Consider the following 20,854-nt stretch of genomic DNA (forward strand, 5'->3'; position numbering starts at 1 on the left):
AGGAAGGAATTCTCATTTGGGATTAACAGAGATGGCTTGAAAAGTTTCTGGCGGGTGAGGGCATTGATTGTATTAGGTCTGACGTAACTGAGCCAAAAGTTTAGAAGAGGCAAGGGGTTAATGCTACAGAAGCCTCTGTTGTTCTGTGATTCTAAATGCTTTAATTATATTTTTGATGATTAGGTTCCAAAGTTGCTGTATGGGAGTATTAATTGAAAGTAACACGTGGTGGAAGAGACTAGGTACTGAGGTGGAGATTGAAGAGACGATACAACAACAGTTAATGTTTTATTTCCAGTATAATGAACCATGAGAAGGCAGTTCTGTGGGGGGTTAATCTGTCTTAAGGAACTGGGGAGCTAAAATGGATACAACTGACTCAATGAACAGGATGAAGGAGAAACATGTAAATGGACGGATAGTGCCAACAGTGAATCTAAAAGAATAATACAAGAAAATGTGATGAACTTGTGTATATATATTTAAAGTAGCACTTTAAATGTCCTTAAAAATGGCAATAAGAAGCAAAGAAAAAGTTGACCCCAATAGATCTTCCAGTTTGGTGATAAATAAAAAATAATGGCATGGCATAACAGAACAATTAGTCTATCTGCAGAGTAGAAAAAGATGACAAAGGGAGAGGGTTAAAAAAAGTTTTGGGAGAAGTGAGTTTTTTATTCATAATGGAGAGGGGAGAAAAGGAGTGAGGTGAGATTAACCACTGCCGAATGGGTTATTTAAGTAAGTAGCAAGGCTATAATTGGAGTTGCTTATCTTCCTACCAGAAATGACAAAAGAATTGAGGAGGACACACAAATTATGAGACAAAAGCAATAGTTATCATGGGGTTGACTGGAAACACTTTTACACAAAGTAGAGGGTGGGAGGGTTTGAATATGGGTAAGAACAAAAAATGAAATAGAATTTCTATTAAGGTCCAAAGTTATAACCTTTTCCTAATGCTTATTAAAATTTCCTCAGTGTTCACTAGTATTTTAATTAACTTGTTTTTTGCAAAGTTTATTTCCCCAAGCCATAATGTTTTTTAATATTTCCAAGTTCTGTAACAACAACAACAATAAAACTCTCTTGGAAGAATTCTTAGAAAGTGCAACATGCAAATTATCTTCAGTAGATTAACTTTTAAAAATACACATTTGCATTACAGTTTAGCTAGCACACAAAACTCTTGCTTTATAGTGGAGCTTAGAAAGTTGTGTTGACTCCGATGTGACATGGTATATGCTGGAGCTCATCTACCATTTTGTCCATTTTAAAAAGGACAAAAGTGAAATGTAATGTTAATGGCTCGATGCTCTAAAAATTTCTCTTGCCTCTGCTGTGTCTTCGTTAATGAAACATTCTTTTCTTCGCTTTGAGAATTCAATTCATTGGCAGTTAGACCACTGATTTTAGGATCACACCCATTGAGTAATATTTAGAAGTTGAATATGGGCTTCCTGCCTATTGAGTCATGTCCCAAAGGAATCAAACTAAACATTTTTACTATTTTATAAATCATACCCTTACAGTTGTGATCGAAATTCAAATATAACCTTGTGGACAATGTTTATAATCTGACTGTGTATGTAATGAAGAGGGCCTGACTGAAAGACCATACAATTTTTTTCAAAACAGGCAGACATTAAAGCAGACCCTGGTTTGCCGCAAATATTTGCTGAAGTTGCCATTTATCATGACACTCCTCATGTCTGAGCAGGTGTATGTTGTACAAAATGCAAAGAATACTGGTTGCACTTTGATTTCATATACACACAGTGCCAGTTTCAATTAAATCTATTCTGATAATATTAACATAGGTATAGCTTCAAATTTGCAAGTGTCCTAATACTTTTGCTGAAAGCAAAGAAACAAACAAACCTAGAGTTATACCATGTCCGTTTGCTAAATTTTATGCAATAAAGTACCCTCAAAGGACTCAGTCCTGACAGGCTTTTACGAGCACAGAGATTTAGCTCAAGTTAATCCAACATCAGCCTGGTCTGGCTACTTGGGCAACACAGGACTAAACATTTGCTTGGGGTATGGAAATCAGAAAATGGTCTCAGGGTATTACATTTGATCTGGAACTTGTAAGGCTAAGTAAGATTTTGCTAGGAGTATTTGGGAGGAAGGAGGTTTGTGGGCAGGAATAGCAACACCAGAAAAGTGTCACAGATCTGGGTCACATGGCTGGGTCTGGGAAATGCTGAGTGCCCCAGAGTGAGCTTGGAGCTAAGGATGGTGGGAATCAGATGGGAGGGGACTTTAATGTTGTAATAAAAAAGAAGGGGCCGCTGGAGGTGTTTAAGCAGAGGGACAAAAGGTTATAGCCAAAATTTTAAAGATTAGCCTGGCAGATGAAGGGAGCATGAATGAATTACAAGGCAGGAAAACCCAGTAAGAATCCTTTCCTAACAATCCAGATGAGAGGTAATAGGCACCTGGAGTAAGACAAAAGCAAGGAAAGGTCTTTGACAAATAAAAGCCATTTCTACCACCCTCCAGCCTCATTTTCATCCTTCTCATTCTTTTTTGGTGGGTAGGGGGGAGGAGGGGGGAGCATTTAAAAATTTTTTTTCTCGATTTCTAAATGAAAGACTTTTCCCCCTGCTTTTCATTCTGTAACAACTGTCCCACAGAATTACACTGAGGATTCAATAAAACAGTACATCTGAACACATAAATTACAACATACATATGCTATGTATTTTGCATACGTGTTTCTACATTTATAACATACATTGATTGCTTTCACTTTGTAGCACAAGGATTTTTACTTTAAAGGACTTAAGATTGTTTCTTTAAGATGTCTTCCAAAAAATCAACCCTATTCCAATTCCTTGCATGATCCATACCCAATTTACCAACTTCCCACTCTTACATTTCCACTTAAATGTCTGTTGGCACATATATCTGGTATGAAAAGGAGTTCAGTTGGTTGCTTCTCCTGAATTTCCTATGACCACGAATGGCTCACATGTTTCTTTAGTGACTCAGGCTGTAAGGCTTAGATTTCTAGGTGTGAAACCTCTGCAAAGCTTCACGTGCCTGTCCTCCTTTCTGTTTCTCCTACTCCCATGCTTTCATAGGCCTCAGAATTGCTCAGGAACTATATCCAAATCCGCTGACCTGCTCCATGGGCTTCCTCCAGCCCACTGCTGTAGGATGACCCTTCCTAAAGTGGATGCTCCTCATAATACTCCTCTGATCAAAAACCTCCAATTACATGTACAAGCACAGCCTGGTTTTCAGTCACATTTCCTGTTTCTTACCTTCACAAAGTCGTAATATGCCTCATATTTTTCGGACTTGGAATGTGTTCTTTCCAGGAACATCATTTCCCTTATGAAGCTTTTTTCTGATATCTTTTTCCCCATTACCAAGTATGGTCTTGATCACCATTAAAACTCAATAGCATTTTTTAAGAGAAATTATTTAATTTGATAAAATATATCTTTGGTTCTTTTTTTTTTAAACATCGTTATTAGAGTATACTTGCTTTACAATGGTGTGTCAGTTTCTGCTTTATAACAAAGTGAATCAGTTATACATGTACATATGTCCCCGTATCTCTTCCCTCTTACATGTCCCTCCCTCCCACCCTCCCTATCCCACCCCTCTAGGTGGTCACAAAGCACCAAGCTGATCTCCCTGTGTTATGCGGCTGCTTCCCACTAGCTATCCACCCTATGTTTGGAAGTGTATATATGTCCATGCCACTCTCTCACCTCATCACAGCTTACCTTTCCCCCTCCCCGTATCCTCAAGTCCATTCTCTAGTAGGTCTGCATCTTTATTCCCATCTTTCCCCTAGGTTCTTCTGACCATTTTCTTTCTTTTTTCTTTCTTTCTTTTTTTTTTTAGATTCCATACATATGTGTTAGCATACAGTATTTGTTTTTCTCTTTCTGACTTACTTCACTCTGTATGAAAGTCTCTAGATCCATCCACCTCACTACAGATAACTCAGTTTCGTTCCTTTTTATGGCTGAGTAATATTCCATTGTATATATGTGCCACATCTTCTTTATCCATTCATCTGTTGATGGACACTTAGGTTACTTCCATGTCCTGGCTATTGTAAATAGAGCTGCAATGAACATTTTGGTACATGACTCTTTTTTAATTATGGTTTTCTCAGGGTATATGCCTAGTAGTGGGATTGCTGGGTTGTATGGTAGTTCTATTTTTAAAACTCCATAGCATTTTAATCCCTTCTTTCTATGCATCTTTAATGTACATTATAGTAAATAATTGTCTTACCGTCAAAAATGCACTAGATTTTACACTTCTTATGGGCAGAGGCTATGCTGTCCATAACTGATGCTACTTCAGAGTCATGCATGCAGAAGCAGTTCACTAAGCATCAGATTTATTAAATTTTATTGAACGTACCCTCAAAGCATGTATTTTCCTAATGTGGGTACAGCTGTTCCATTTTAGGTGAATGTGAAAGATTTTCTCAGGCACCTTTCTGCTTTTGGTTATCAACATCACCACCAGTATATTCATCATCAAGAAAGAGCCATTGAATGTCTGCAATTTCAAGGCATGCCCAGTTTGGTAGAACTGAGTGTGGTCAGCACAGACCCAATGCAGATTTTACTCCCTGCTTTTATTGGTGGTGATGGTCAAAGTTAAGCAAGTCTTGGTGACAATGTCAATGCATTTAAATAATGAAATGAGATAGCTACGGGTACTCTTCACATTGATGAAATGCAGACATTTAGGCACTGCCATGATGTTGTTGGGAGATGGAGCTCACTTCTTGTTAATTAAGCCTTATTAACTGTGAAGCTTATCAAACACACATATCTTCACCATAAAGCACATCACATCCTTCTTTCACTTTAGAAACTCTAGATAGCACTCCAGCACTATGCTTTGGGGCCATTTTAAGTAGCGAAACCACTAACACAAAGCACATGGCAAAAGCACATGGCAAAAACACATGGCACTAAGTAGACCTCGAACAGGATACTTGTTACGGTATGAGAGCTGAAAGAAGAACACGGAGGAGTTGCCTTGTTTGGCCTCAGCTGCGAATGTGCAGGTTGGGTGACTTAAACTTGTCACCACTCTGCACAAGTCTAGGTAAAAACACCCAGGTGTTGATATGGGAGTTTCAGAAAAATTTTAGCATGTAGAGGAATTCACAAATATGGAATCTGCAAATTATGAGGTTCATTTGAACTAAGGACAATTCAACCACCAGGCAGCCAAAGATTATATAATATTCTTTTAGTTCTTACTGAAGTCGAAATGATGTTTATTAAGTTTCTCACAGTTCCTCAGCTCACATTTTATACTAAAGGTAAGGAGCTGTTTACAGTTGCCACATATATTCACTGTTATAAGCCTCTAAACTTTTAATTATATAGTTTCCTCTGCCTGTAATGCTATATTATCTTCTTCATTACTTAATTCCCATTTAATCCTAACAGCTCAAGTTAGTATATCTCCACCAGGAAGCCTACTAAGTGATCTCCTGAAAGTATGCATTCCTCTAACCTGGCACATGGAATTTAATACATTTTCCGTCTCCTCTATATTGAGAACTTCTTAATAAGGCTTACATTTACCCATTTGGTAACCTTAATATCTAGCACAATGCCTGGCACATAACAGGTGCCAAATATTGCATTGAATTGAACTGAACTAGGAAGAGTGTAGGAAGAATTGCTAATTTTAAAAACGATGAGAATGTAACTTGAATATGTAGAAAAACAACTTTAAAAAATAGGACTGAATTTAATCACTTTGAGTGAAAGACAGTACAGTGAGGAACAAAAAAACAAACTCAGTTGGTTTAAGAAAGACTTTGTGTGCTCAAGTACTGTGGAGGTGGGGGGATGGCTTAATCCTCATCTTATAACACAAACTGATGACTCAGCAGCATAAAGCAATTATTTTAAAAGCTAACATTATGCTGGAATATATTTTAATAGGAGTATGACAAGCTTATCATGAGTAGTAGTCTTTCTCCCATATTTGGCAATAATCAAGGCTTTCCTGAAGTATTTATGAGAGTTGTAGAGAAATTGGAGCTCATTCAAAGAAGATCAACAAAAATGAAAATGAGACCATTAGAAAAGATGAAAGGGACTCTGGAGACTCCAAGGAGGTCAGAGAACAGTAAAGAGGATCATGAATTAGAACTTGTTGTTAAGCTCAGCCGCATACTTGGCACAAGGCTCAGTAAATAGCTCATTGATTAATTAAAGTAATCAGGTTGAGGCTCAGAGGACAGATAGCAGTGATCCTGCATTAGTATACTAGCCAAAATGGGTAAAATAGATTAAAATTCTAGAAATAGATGAAAAGTTATTTGAAGGAGAATCTGATGATCCAGTGATTAAACACTGGAACAAACTTCAGCAGAAGATCTTGAAATATTCTTTCATACCTATCTATTAGAATCATTTAGATGACAAACCGCTTTGAATGACTTAACTCAGTCCAGCCTAGGAACAGCGGGCTGGACTCATTGCTCTTTTAACTACTGTAAGAGAATTATAATACTTACTGGTATATTACATTATTTTTCTGATCTAGAAATCTGTGACTATAGTTTTATTTAATCTATTTAACCTGTGTCCATCATGAATATTTTCATATTTCTCACTTTCCCTCTCACACATATTTTCCTAGGGAAGATGAAGAAAAGTGTCTCCATTTATTTCCTTCTTAATATTCTCACCTGGTAATGGATCTGAACCAAGCTATGGGAAGAAAGACTGTTGATTTAGAAAGTTGACTACATCTCTTGCATAAATAGTAACAGTAATAATTATTTTTATAGTATCTACTAAGAACTTAAATGTTCCAGGGACCAGGATGGGGTTTACATGCTTTATCTCATTTAATTCTAACAAAAATTATCTGAGAAGGGTACTATTATAATCCCTTTTATGGATGAGGACTGGGATACAAACAGTGTAAAGATACGTAAGACTACCTCCCCTCACGGTGCTTATTTAGTGCATAAATGAGAGAAACAACGTAATATTTTTTCCCTATGGCAGATGGTGATATGCTGTAAGAAGAAAAAGTAAAGCAAGGGAGAGGGAGTTCAAGGAGGAGGGTTATGTATGAGGCAATTTAGGTAAAGCTTCATTAAGCTTTTGAGACATTTGAGCAAAGGGTGGAAAGAGATGAGGAGGAGATACATGAGGACAGCTGGGGAAAGAGAATTTATGTTGGAGAAAACAATCCTGTGCAAAAGCCCCAAGTAGGGGCATGACTGCAATGTTTGAGGAATTGCCAGGTGAGGGGAGGGCATGGAGCTGGCCAGTGTGGCCAAATCACAGCCTGCAAAGAACAGAATGGTAAGAGATCAAAGCCAAAGAAATAATAGGATATTGGAGCCCAGATAATGCAGGAGCTCTGTGACTCATTAAGGACTTTGGCATTTATTCTGAATGAGTTTGGAAGTTATTTGAGGGTTTTGAGCAGAGGTGTGAATGATCTGACAAAATTTAAAAGGCTCCCTCTTATGTGTTAAGAACAGACTGCAGGGAGACAGAGACAAAAATAGGATAAGAGTTAAGCTATTGCAATCGTCCAGAAGAGAACTGGTGATAGCTTGGACCACGGTGATAAGAGTGAAGGTGGTGAGAGGTGGTTGGATTCTTGATACATTTGGAAGGTGGGACTAAAAGAATTTGCTAATCAAGGCTCCACAACTTATTTGGCCTTAAGCAAACTACTTAATTTCTTAGAGCCTTAGTATTCTTTCCTTAAAATATGGGCCAATATGTCTAGTCCAGTGAGCAGATTGTGAGAATTAAATGAGAAAAATATATGAGATGTGCTTGGCATAATGCTTAGAACACAATGGACCTAATAAACACTATTTCTTCTCCCTCTCTTGTCTCCTATCTTTATCAATGGGCTTTTACTTTCATCACTTCACTTGGTCTTAAAAAATGTACTCTAAGGTAACACGGCAAACATTATTATCTTTAATTTATAAGTGAAGACATATAATACCATTAATCTAAATGTTTTATATGAAACTGCAGCAAAAGTTAAAATATCTCTGGACTTAACTTCTCTTACAGTGTACCTTCAAGTGTAGAGTGAAGCTTCTTACATGTTGATGTTTGAATCCTTCCAGACATCTCATGTCTCATAAGAAGGAAAATTCACCCTACTTTTGGTGGCTTTTAAAAGTGTGCTCTCCAAATTTTAATTTTAAAGGTTTCTTTTAAAGAAACATATGCTATCCCAGCTGTCTACATCTAATAAAGCAGCCACTGACATAAGGGGAAAAAAAGGAATGGAATATAACATTTTAGGGGTTTTTCATATACACTGCAGACTTTTGAACAAAGTGAAAGCAGTTAAATCAGGTTGACATGCAAGTGTAGAGATTGTGGAAGAGTGAAACTCCCTATAATGCACATAGAATCCCAGACTTTCAAAGCCAGTACTGTTTATTACACATACATTATTAACGACAACAACAAAAAATCACAGGTTATTAAACAAAAACAAAATGCTGGATGTTGCTGCTATTGATGTATTTAAAATCACGACATGTTTATCTGTAGGATGTTTATGTAAAACTTCATTATAGTAGTATTTATAATGTTTCTCTAACTCATAGCACTATGCAAATAATTATACAGAGAAGTCAATGTTTATCTCCATGTCTTTTACTTTCTCATGGTCAGAACCAGAAGTACTGCAACAGTTTATGGATACTGTTGAAAAATCTTTTAAAGTCACAATAGAAAAAAACAGTTTTTAAAAAAGGAAAAAAGCATTATACTTACTAATAAATAATGCTGCAATTTCAAGTTGAGTCAATAATTTAAATAAAATTATTTTTCATATGATTGGTAGTGAGAGTTGATATTTTATGGTATTCATTGCAGGATTTACTTTTCAAAGTCAATTTGGTATTGGGCACAGATGATTCTAATCTCACTTTGCTCTCAAGAGGGCAATAGTAATAGGACAGCCATGGTCCAAAAGTAAAAATGAGGGCTCCCCAAGCTGCCATCCCCCTCTGGATAAGTCTCCCCTTCACCAAAAGTGTCCAAACAAACACCTACAGAAAAGATAGTTATGGAAGTCCAAAGTGAGTGTCACAGTCAGAGTCACTGGGGGAGCTTATGAAACATGCAGAATTCTCATACCACGTGCAAACTTTCCCAAATGAGAATTTCCATGGCAGGACCCAGAAACCCTACTTAACAAGAATTCTGGATGATATTTTCATATACTGAAGTTTGAGAACCACAAATTCTAACTTTAGAAATAACATGAATAAGTTACTGAGCCTCACTTATCCTTAAGTTTCTTTATCTGTAAATTGGGGATAATCATATTCACCTCATTCAATCATTGTGAAGATTAAATTAGATAAAATCAAGACAAAACATGTAAAGCATGTGATGTTTTGTACTATTTTTGATCATTGTTGACCCAGGGTTCAACCAGTTTTCTGGGCTGGTTCAATGGAAAAGCAAAGGATGTGAGGATATTTTCAAGAAAGCAGTTCAAGTAATAGATCGTGAAATTTAGACATATTACTGATTAACGTGAAGCCAGAAAAGACTTGGCAGAGTGAAAGAAAAATGAGTGTTGGAGGGTCTGAGAGTCTCAAAGAAGTCAAAGAAAAATGTGTAGTGAGCCTACATGAAGAGTTGGCAGGATGGAGAGTAGAGAAGAAAGTGTGTTCCCTTTCCTCTAATTTCTGGAATGGAAGTGTGTGTGTGTGTGTGTGTGTGTGTGTGTGTGTGTGTGTGTGTGTGTGTGTGTATGTATAATAGTTGGAAATGTGATAACATTATCAAAAGTACATGATATCAACTACAGAAGTTGTGAAATATATGACACAAGATAAATTGATATGGGACAATTTAAAACCCTCAAGACAAAATCAAAAGCTCATTTCGACTGCATCCAAAGAATCGGTTCCTCTCACTCTTCATGAGCATAAGGGGTTAGAGAATAGAATAAGAGAAGAGAGTTGCCAAAGTATCGGAGGTTAAAATTTAAGATTTCATTGGCCTGGTGGCTCTCAATTACGGCAAGTCTGAGGATATGACAACAGATTAAGTGACTAGGTGGAGTTGAAGGACAATGGAGTTGAGGCCAAGAGCCCAGCCCATGAAATAGGGACTGGTGCATGGTTTCTAACCTGGCTAGGAAGATGGCAGAGTTTGGGGTGGAGAGGAAGACTGTGCTCTAGAGGCAGTAAATGATCAGTGGAAGATGGGCAGCATACAGGAGGCTGATGGATGAAGAGAAAGTGTATGGTGGCTACCATCATGCTGTGCACCTCGTTTACGTTAGGTTGGAAGAGTAATGGTTTCTGAGTGAGGCAGCATTATGGAGCTGGGAGCTGTGTCTCCCACCCCCACCCCAGTTCCCACGGGCATGTGAGAGTAAGCAGTGCATGCTCAGGCAGCTTCAAAAGATGCCAAGTTCCTCGAGGGAGCATCAGATTTCAAGAGGACAGAAGGCTCTGTCCGAGAAAACGCTGGGAATGCTGGGAAAGCTGCTCGCCATGGCGGGGTCCACCGGGCTTCCTACGTGTGCTCCTAGGGCGCACAAACAGGGTCTCGCTCTCAAAAGGGACTCTGCACTCTGGATATCACCTTGAAATTCTTCTCAATTGTATTCCTACATTTGTGTTTTGCAAGTGAAATCTGATCTGGTGGGATGATGGAGAATGCATAAGGGGCTTAGAACCTCAGCTCACCTTTTATCTTGCCTCCCCGGGCAAGACCTCAGCCACCTGCTCCAACCCCATTGTCCAGTGATGCTGCCACCTCCAGGGGACCTAGCGAGGGGCTCGTGGAGGGATGGGGATTAGCTATACAAGCCCCACACTCAGACTGGTGCCGGGCTCCTGGGCAAGTCTATACTCACCCCTCGCCTGAGGGAGCTCGACACAGAATGATAACAATAAAAACCACCAGAATGGGTTTAGAGAGCGATCACAAAAGAAGGGAAAAAATAGGTTTTTTTTCCCCTTGTTTTTTTGCACAAGGAGACCTACATTTTCATTTGCACTGGGTCCTGCAAATTATGTAGCAGGTCCTGACTGGAGGTTTCCAAAGGTAACGGGAAAGATGATAGGAGAGCAATAGTGAGTGGAGGGCTTGGTGAGAAAGGGCTTCAGTGAGGCCTTAGGAGAGGAGGAGGACGGATTGATAAACTGAGAAAACAGGGGATGGTGGACGTTGTATTTTGAGCAGTGGCTGAGGAACAGAAAGACATGGAAGTTACCCTGTCAACAGATCTAAATGGAACTCTGGGGCAAGTCTAGTGTAAGTGGACTGAACTCTAATGCTCAGCTTTATTGCTGATGGCTTCCGCTCAGGGTACCAAACAGAAAGTTGAGAGGTTCTTACAAGCTCGTTCAATAAATCCTTTCCCAGGGGTCATTTAGCTAGAGAAACTGCACTTCATATTGGAAACAGCTTCTCCCGTGGAATATAACAGTAAACTCATGGTATGTGTGGGCAGGTAGAGGCCAGGGGAAGGAAGGCAGTGGGGACAGAATTTGGGCCTCATTGTAAAGAGCTGGATGCAACCCAAACCACTGAGCTTACGAAGGAAAAAAGAACCGGCTTTGAGTGCTAAAAAAATCCAATTTTTAACTCTGATTACAGACCTTAATTTCTTTGAAGTTTATCTGTAAATGGGGATAGTGATAATTCCTGCTTTCTGACTGCTCAGGATTGTTTAAGTGTTAAAGTATTTAATAAATGTGAAATTGCCTTGCAAACAGCTACATAAATATTAATTGGTACTTTAATTCTGTATTCTTTTCTTTTTCTTTTGAAGGATTATGGGATACTTCAAATTACTCTGTAACAGCATTTAGGAGAGAGATGCTGGAGTCATGCTTCATCATTGCCAGCTCTATGTCTCTTGAAGGTTAAACCTCTCGATGAAGAAATGAAAAATTGAAACACAAACCAAGCAAAAACAAAAGGTAAGTTCCAAAGCAGATGAAAGCAAAATTTATATACATATGAATGTCAATTGTGAATGAGTGACTGTCCTAGAAGATATATATCAGGGTAAAAAGAATGTGGGAAGAGAAAAAAAGGTTGTATCTTTGTGAATTTTAGAATATTTTTCACTCCATATCATGTTCTTACATCTAAGTAGTTTCTCTTTTTCTGTGTTATTTTCTCTCTCTCTCTCTCTTTTTCAATATAGTATGGAAGAGTCTAAAATGCAAGGGGGCTTAGCCCTACTTACTCACCTTCTCTCACTCACCAGTGGTATACCCACAAAAGAGCAACTGTGGACAATGTGAAAGAAAAAGTAAATTTACCAATCTAAAGAGATCGATGAACATTTCATTAAATAATAATGTCAGATTTTAGAAAAGTTTTAAACAGTTCAGAAACTAAAATTTGAGTAAAATGTAAAATGCTTCAGTCACCAACTTAGTTAATTAAAACCCTAGCTTAATTCAAACTAATGTTTTTGAAACATCTTTTCTCAAACATGCATTTAAAATTTAAAGTAGATAACATTCATCTCTTCAATCTATTGAGATTTTGGATACAAAATTCAAAATCATATTATGTCCCCAAATTGTATCTTTTTTTTCTCCCAGTGGAGATGAAAATAGCAACTAGATTCGGGTATAAATATTAGGTGCTGATAACAGCTCAGTTCTTTTAGGTGCAGGTGCAGGCAATGCTTCTTTGAAAAGATCGCCACCTAGGGGAAATTATGAGTCAAAGCAACATCTGCAATGCACCACACATGATGCATAAAACCTGGTGACATACTTAAGAATAAAAACATGTAAAATGTTCTCATATTTCAGTAAATGAGGTGAACCACCTATGAAACCCGTACTAACTGGTGGCCCTAGCATGTTTGTTTGTGTCTAATTTTATGTTTATTTGTAAGTAACATTAGAACTGCATATAGTTTTTGCTTATGCATTAGGGCTTGATTTCTAATTTTTTCCTCAATATCTAGAAATACTTTTAGAAAATAGGTATCCTAACATTTGAGTACAGGGATAAAAGTTACATTGGGGGCAAATTCTTCAACTTAAAAATAAGCAGAAGTTTTAATTAGGACCCCGAAAATCTTTGAGCCTAACATGTCAAAGATTTCTATGTCAATTTAGTCTTAGAAATTAACAAAAACATTTTCTCCTTAAACTCATTTGCTTCTGATCATTTCTGCCTAAGTCCCAAATCAGAACAAGTAGAGTGAGAGATAATTTAGTTGGTTGATTCAGGTAAATGTAGTCTATTTTTCTTTGCTTCAATTTCTGTTTTTGAGTCACTGCATTTTCTGAGAGCAATTCAACATGAAATATGATCCATGTAGTAATCTTTACATGCGATGCTACAAACAAGGCAACTTGAAAGCAAAAAATCTTTAAGGTAGTTTTGAATGGATGATTTAGCAGCTGTGAGAAATTTATGTCCTGTTTAAAGAAAAGAAAAGCTGCTACCTTCAAAAGTTAACTCTCTAAAAAAAAACTCTTAAAAGTAATTTCGAATTAAATCACATGTTCGGAAGATAATTTTTTTGTTAATTAGATGCCTCAGGATTGTGAATTTTTAATGCATCAAGTATTATAGAATAGGCGAAAGTATAAACAGGGAGAAAACAACTTTATGGATTATGTGAAGAAGTTTTATTGTCCTGCGTTTACCCTCATTGGATCAGTTGTCATACTGTTTAGTGACTGGCTATTAACTCCTCAATCTTCCCCATTAAATGGTAAGCTCCTTGGAGGCAGAGACTCTGTTTTGTATGCAGTCATTTCCAGGGTGGTATTGAGCCAGTGTCTGTTCTGATTAATTGGTACCCATAGTAAATATCAGTGGTTAAATATTTTGAATATAACCCGTACATGTATCTATACCACTTAGAATGTATATAGTGCCTGACATTTAGGAGGGATACAAAGCATAATGGGTGAGTACCTCCAAAACTGGACCTACCCACTGCTTTATGTACGTTTACTGAATGTACCACTTTCCCACAAAAAATAGAAGAACATAATTAAGAAGTTAATCTACTGTAGAAGGCACAATTAACATTTGTAAAGGCAAAGGCAAATATAAATTATTCTCATCGCTTTTTTAGGTTATCACTAGACTAAGCATCTTTATAGGTAATCAAAAGATAATGGTAACCAAAGGGAACTATTTTATCATACAAAATTGTATTTATATGTAAACATGTATAATCATATAATGATATGTATATATACAAATAATCATATAATTATATATATACACAAATAAATATAATCTTAGGAATCAGTAGTAACTTTGGTAATAGAATAGAAAAGATTCTTAAATATATTAAGATGGATTATAAATTTATCTACCTAGGTAACTAAACTTGACATTTGATCGCTGCTTAGTAAAATTATTTAAATTCCTTGGCAGTTCACATGTAACACCCCTAAGATATGTTAAATCCATCTAGTACTGATTAACTTCTGTCTGTAGAGTAGATGTGTTATGAGTCTAAACTTTAGTGTGCTATAGTTTTTTTGTAAAAATGGCTGAGTAATGAACACCCTAAATGCTGAAAAATTCTGCATTCTAAATCATACTTGACTTCCAAGATTTTATCAAAATCCTGTGGCTCTGTCTTGTATATGTAATCTAGACCAATCAGCTTTCTCCTGCTATCCTTCAACATCGCATCACCACATTTGAATCCCCATCAGATCTTATTCTCTTCTACTCCCTCCTTCCCTCAAAGCAACAACTTTACCAAACTGAATAAACAAATCCATACTAATATATTCACCAGGAATTATTAATTGCCAACTCTCTCCTGATATATACAGAATCTGATAGTTGACTTATAAGGATAAAATTTTTCTTAAGCTAAAGGAGTGGTGACGCTTAAGGTGAGATGTTTAAGCTAGAGAGAATATGAATATGCCAGTGACCAGTAGAAACTATTTTAAAGAAAATAGTTTTAAAGTACAACAGGATGTAAACACCCTGTCTTTTGCCTATACTTATGGCTGGGTCTGTTGGTAATCTTAGGGACATAGGAGTTGTAATACCTTACATGACATTATTCCTAGATAAATTCTTATTTCTTTTTATGTTTCATCCACATCTCCTATTTAGATTCTTACTCTAATTCCTGATACTTTCCTTATGGCAAAACTTTCTCAGCTTTTACACTTGGATGCTTCATTAGACCCAGATGCTTTCAACTGACTTCCTGATATTGGTGACTGCTTTTACTTTTTATACTGTATTTAATTTTTTCCCCTAACTGTGACTGCCATGTGTCAGCCCTTAGGCTCTTCTCCTGCCAGGAGCTAGCAACTTTTCATTTCCACCCACTTCCATTAGTGACAGCCGATTCCTAATTTAGAGAATTAAGAATTCTGCAATAAGAGTGAGTTTTATACTTTCACCTTAGAAGAAAGAGGAAAGGGGCCAGGGAACCTCTCTAATGATGTGAATATTCCAGCAGTTTTGCGCTCTGCTTCTTTTCTCTCTTTGAAATCTCTCATCTCATAAATAATTTATCACCAAACATTTGGACATCAATTACTGAGACTCAGCATTTTTCCAGGACAGTATTACAATATGCAGCATGACTGCAAAAATTTGACTTGAATATTGACTCAGGACTATATCCTTGAATAATCTGAATTGAATTTAAAATTTCATCATACTCCCATCCATTTCAAAGAGCAGAGTTAATGATATAAGGAAACATATGTGGCTTCCAGTCTCTGTCACCTATTAGCTGTGTGACTTTAGGTAAGTTGCTCAATAGCTGGTAGCATCAGCTTTCTCATTGGTAAACTATGCACATGTGCTTAGCCCAGGCACTGGTAAAGGGTAAGGTCTCAGCAAATGCTAGTTTAAACATGGAATAAAATGCGTTGGCTGTTTTCAATTTCCAAACCAGGTACTTTGAACTGTAGAATACATTTTAAGTTTATTAGAATGTGCACCTAAGAGGAGAATCGTGGTTGTGGGCATTATCAAGGAGGTTCATACTCATGAATCTGTGGCCCAGCAAGTCGGAGCCAAGAGCTTCCCTATTACATCAAAGGATTTTGTGTTCCGTTCCTATAAAGATCTGTCTGTCCATGAGGACCAGTCTGTTGTATAACAGAGAATTCAGGCTGCAAGAGATGTGGTCGGGTACCTGCTACTCTAACAGCTCCTTCCTTGCTCACCCTTCTTTATGCTTTCCTACTGAAAGTGGTTTTAGTACACACATCATGAATAAGTCACTATGCTTCCCTGTTAGAACTACCTGATAATCATAGTTCATTGCATATGATTTAGTTATACCTATTTTTTCATAATATTTAAAATGTTTATTGAGGGCTTCTTATATGCAAGACTCTGCACTGGAAGTAGAAAATCAGTTCCTTGGCCTATAGGATTTTCTAGGCAGAGAAGAGCCACAGTCAACTATAATTGTAAAAGGATAATGGAATTATTAATGGAGTGAGGGTGAAGGAAGTACAAAGCAGGAGTACCTACTCTGGGACAATTGACGAATGCATTATTAAGAAAGTTGTAAATGTGGAAACTAACTGTCTAAGGCAGAGCCAGTCCTTAGTATTGATTTATGCTTCCAATAGACATAGTTAAGCAGCTGGAAAGAGCTGGAAATAGGGCAGTAATACAAATATAAATTATCCTCTGTGTACCAGACCAACAAATAAACAGGTTTGTCTCTTTCCTTAACAAATTGTGCTCTAATAAGTGGCTGTGATCATTAATAAATTAAATGATGCTCAAATCCTAGGAGGTAATTGACTTTCACAAGTCTTGCATTTAAAACTAGGCCAAGGGACATATACTCTCATTGTATTTATCAGGATTAAAGTATTAAGCTTTATTTAGTTTAGGAATTTGGATTTAAAATGTAAACATATAAATTCCAGATTTGTTAATTTTCTTCTCTGTTGTCAGTATTAAAAGCAAAACACATATAATTGCATATTGCTAATGTTAATTAGTGGAGTTAATGTCAAAGGGAATCCAAAATAGATTTTTTTTTGTAGTAATGCCTTTAAACTCTTATTAACAGTGAAATTTATTATAAGTATAAAAATAATAATCCATGGAAATCCAAGGCCTCTTGTGGGTCTGTGTTTTCCCTCTTTCCTTTACAAACTTTGATAGTTTATTTTTGTGGCTTAGTCTCATTGGGCAAAAAGATACTATTATTAAACAACACAACGTATGGCAACACATTCAAATAAACAGTTATAAATATTTTAATATGACCCTTTGTGCCAACATATTTGCAATACTCCTTTTATATGTGTCAATGTATTATGTGTCACCAAAAATGCATCTCTAAATACGACAGTGACACCATGACCATTAAAATTTTTAGTTAAAGGTTTTATTAGGTTGGCCAAAAAGTTCGTTCAGGTTTTTCTGTAAGATGTTACAAAAACCCGAATGAACTTTACGGCCAATCCAATACCTTTGCCACTAGGTGGCACCTAAATATTAATAGTTGGTGAGCATATGTTCTGCATAAGAAGGCAAAATAGAAAGTAAATGAGAGAAAGGAAAGTTAGTTTTATTAACTTTGTTTTGTATCTAAATATTTGTGCTAGTGTATATTTTGAGGTCATGGGTTTATTGCAGGAAATAGTGTGGAATTCATAAAACTTTTTTTTAAGAAAAAGAAAAACAAACTATTTTAAGGAAAAATAAAAAATCAAGCTTGACTTTGGAAAATCCACTGGGAGCAAGGGAAAATGTACAGCCATTTAGTCTTGACCTCAGCTTGTTATTTTATATTATAATCTCTCAGTTCAAGGGAATGCTACAATCAATAGAAAATCACAAAAAATACAATGATATATAGCAACATTCTATATTCCATTTGCATTTGGTAGTGCTATTTAATGATAAATGCCATATGAATTATCAAATCTACTAGTGATTTTTGTGAGAATTGATAAATTAACATCAGTTAAAAGTCTTAAATTACTAGAACTAAAAATAACATGCTAAAATCTAAATATATTCATAGGAGGGAATATTCAAATATTTCATGATAATAGAGTATCAATCATAAAAAGTTCAAATGTCACATGAAAACTTCAGAAGATGCTAATATCAGTAGTTTATCTTTAGGTGTAGCACAAGACAGAACATTCAATAATGTGGTAATATTATGAACGTTAACCAGTTACCTTATACACTTATAAAATTACCTACAAATTGTATGAATATTTTCCTACAGTAAAATTTTGATTTTACTTTAGTTATAGATGAACAGCACCACAGCAGTATCTTAGGCTAATTTATTCCACTCAGGTATTTTTTTCCCACCAAATATGTGTATGTTGGTACACATATACATAAAAATATTATTCAACAATTTGTTAGATGGTCATTATATGAATTATATAAGCTATTAAACTACTACTAACAATTATAATTGAGACGGAGATATCAGTATTTCTTTCTTAGGTACCATTGTTACCGACCACACACTGAAGAGAGTATATTTTTTTCTACCCTCTTTGGAACTCAGGTTAAGCTTATTAAAGGAAATTTTCTTCCTAGAAAGGTTGTTTTAAATAAGACAACAGGGAGATATGTTCCAATAATACTGTACAGTGGACCCACAACTTTGAACTCACCATAGAGAGGACTTTAAGTCCCGAAACAATTTACTTCTTTAAATTGCAGGTCCTTGATCTGTAAAAGGAAAATAAAGCATTAGTTCATAGTGTGGTTATATGTGATAATGCATGTTAAAATCTTGCATATGCTTAAATGTTTTTGAATTTTTAGATTTCTGTTCTGAATAGCTTTTGTGTTCTGCATAAGTGGCTTATAGTAGGTATTTAATATTTATTGAAATTTTCACTATCTTCAGGTATAGCATAAGACAGAACCTTCCTCTTTAAGCATTATGATACATGCATTTTGATTTTGAAAAGGTGCATTGCATGTATGGGAAGGAATGATCTTGACTTGAGTGGATAATTTTTAGCTCTAGCTATTAGAGTATTAATGTCAGCCATAAAAAGAAAGGAAACATCATGACCTGGTAGTAAGGGGAGGAGATAAAGACAGAAAGTGTCCTTGGGGAATGAGTTCAGCTCTAGAGATTTAAGTGGTTTTCACAGTCCTGCACAATGAAATGTGCAGCTCAAAGTAATGTATCTGACTACAGTTATACAAGAGAAAACAAGACAGTTAGTGAATCGTTTTGTTAGTTATCTTGTTAGATATTACATTTATACTTGCTCTAATTACTAACAGGTGACTTTTAGATACCAGATGTCAGTGGTATCATCTGTGCCTGTATTAAATACTTATTATTATAACTGGTAGATATTAAATATATCACTGTTCTGGAGTGTGTGGTAAGCTCTGACCCATTTAATCATCATAATCTCATTTACTACCATGAGGTAGATACTATAGATGAGGAAAATGAGAAGCTGAAATTTCAAGAATATGCCTTAGGTCACACAAGTAGTAAATAACAGAAGTTTTGAACCCATAAGTCACAGTCTCAATCATTAAATTCCCAAGAGGGCTCTATGATGGATCAAAAACCCACAGAGCTCCTAGGTTTTTAATGTGTATGCACATCACTTAGACGTCTTTAAACAAAGCAGCTTCTAATTCAGTAGGTCTGAGTGATCGGCATTTCTAACAAGCTGTCAGGTGGTGCCCCTAATGCTGGTCCATAGACCACAGCTTCAGTATCAAGGCTCCAGGGCACTGCATTTGCACACTTTTTTTTTTTTTTTTAACCAGAAATCAAAACCGAATTTCCAGGACAAGCTGGTTCATGCTTAGTTCAGTTAGTAACAACTATAATATCTAGATATCTCAGTCCAACAAAACTACAATGAGATGAGGTTTCCTGAGCCTTGTTAATGGATCGAGACTGACCTAATGTTCAGAAATTGAGATGATGTAAATTTTGGAGACTAATCCCTTGTCGGTCACATCATTAGCAAATATTTTCTCCCATTCTGTGGGTTGTCTTTTCATTTTGTTTATGGTTTCCTTTGCGGTACAAAAGCTTTTGAGTCCCATTTGTTTATTTTTATTTCCATTACTCCGGGAGATGGATCGAAAAAAATATTGCTGCGAATAATGCCATTTGCAGCAACACGGATAGACCTAGAGATTGTCATACTGAATGAAGTTAAGTCAGAGCAAGAGAAATATCTTATATCACTTATACGTGGAATCTGAAAAAAAAGTTATACAAATGAACTTATTTACGAAACAGAAGCAGACTCACAGACTTAGAGAACGAATTTATGGCTACCGGGGTGGGGGGGGAAGGGTTGGGGGGAGGGATAGTTAGGGAGTTTGGGATTGACATGTACACACTGCTCTATTTAAAATGAATAAACGGGTTTCCCTGGTGGCGCAGTGGATGAGAGTCCACCTGCCGATGCAGGGTACATGGGTTCGTGCCCCAGCCCAGGAGGATCCCACATGCTCGGAGCGGCTGGGCCCGTGAGCCATGGCCGCTGAGCCTGCGCGTCCGGAGCCTGTGCTCCGCAACGGGAGAGGCCACAACAGTGAGAGGCCCGCGTACCGCAAAAAAAAAAAAAAAAAAAAAAAACCTCAACAAGGGCCTACTGTATAGAACAGGGAATTCTACTCAATATTATGTAACATCCTAAATGGGAAAAGAATTTGGAAAAGAATAGATACATGTGTATGTATAAGTGAATCACTTTGCTGTACACCTGAAACTAACACAACATTGTTAATCAACTATACTCTAATATAAAATAAAATGATTTTAAAAAGGAAAAAATAAAAGAAATACATAAATAAAAGAAATCGAGATGGTGGCTTTGATTCTAAAATGTAGTTTTGTGGACAAT

The 20,854-nt window shown here is 36.6% G+C and overlaps 1 long non-coding RNA gene across 9 annotated transcripts in view; it reads left to right on the top strand.

The window, feature by feature from the left end:
* The window catches only part of LOC136792280 (uncharacterized), a 520,212-nt gene that overhangs the window by 197,714 nt on the left and 301,644 nt on the right, over positions 1 to 20,854 (top strand). For all 9 annotated transcript variants that reach the window (XR_010835849.1, XR_010835856.1, XR_010835850.1 and 6 more), the window contains one exon: positions 11,812 to 11,962. This is a non-coding gene — a long non-coding RNA (uncharacterized lncRNA). The remainder of the gene's footprint in view (positions 1 to 11,811; positions 11,963 to 20,854) is intronic.

This window comes from Kogia breviceps, chromosome 12 (genome assembly GCF_026419965.1).
Source record: "Kogia breviceps isolate mKogBre1 chromosome 12, mKogBre1 haplotype 1, whole genome shotgun sequence".
In the NCBI taxonomy this organism is placed as follows: Eukaryota; Metazoa; Chordata; class Mammalia; order Artiodactyla; family Physeteridae; genus Kogia; species Kogia breviceps.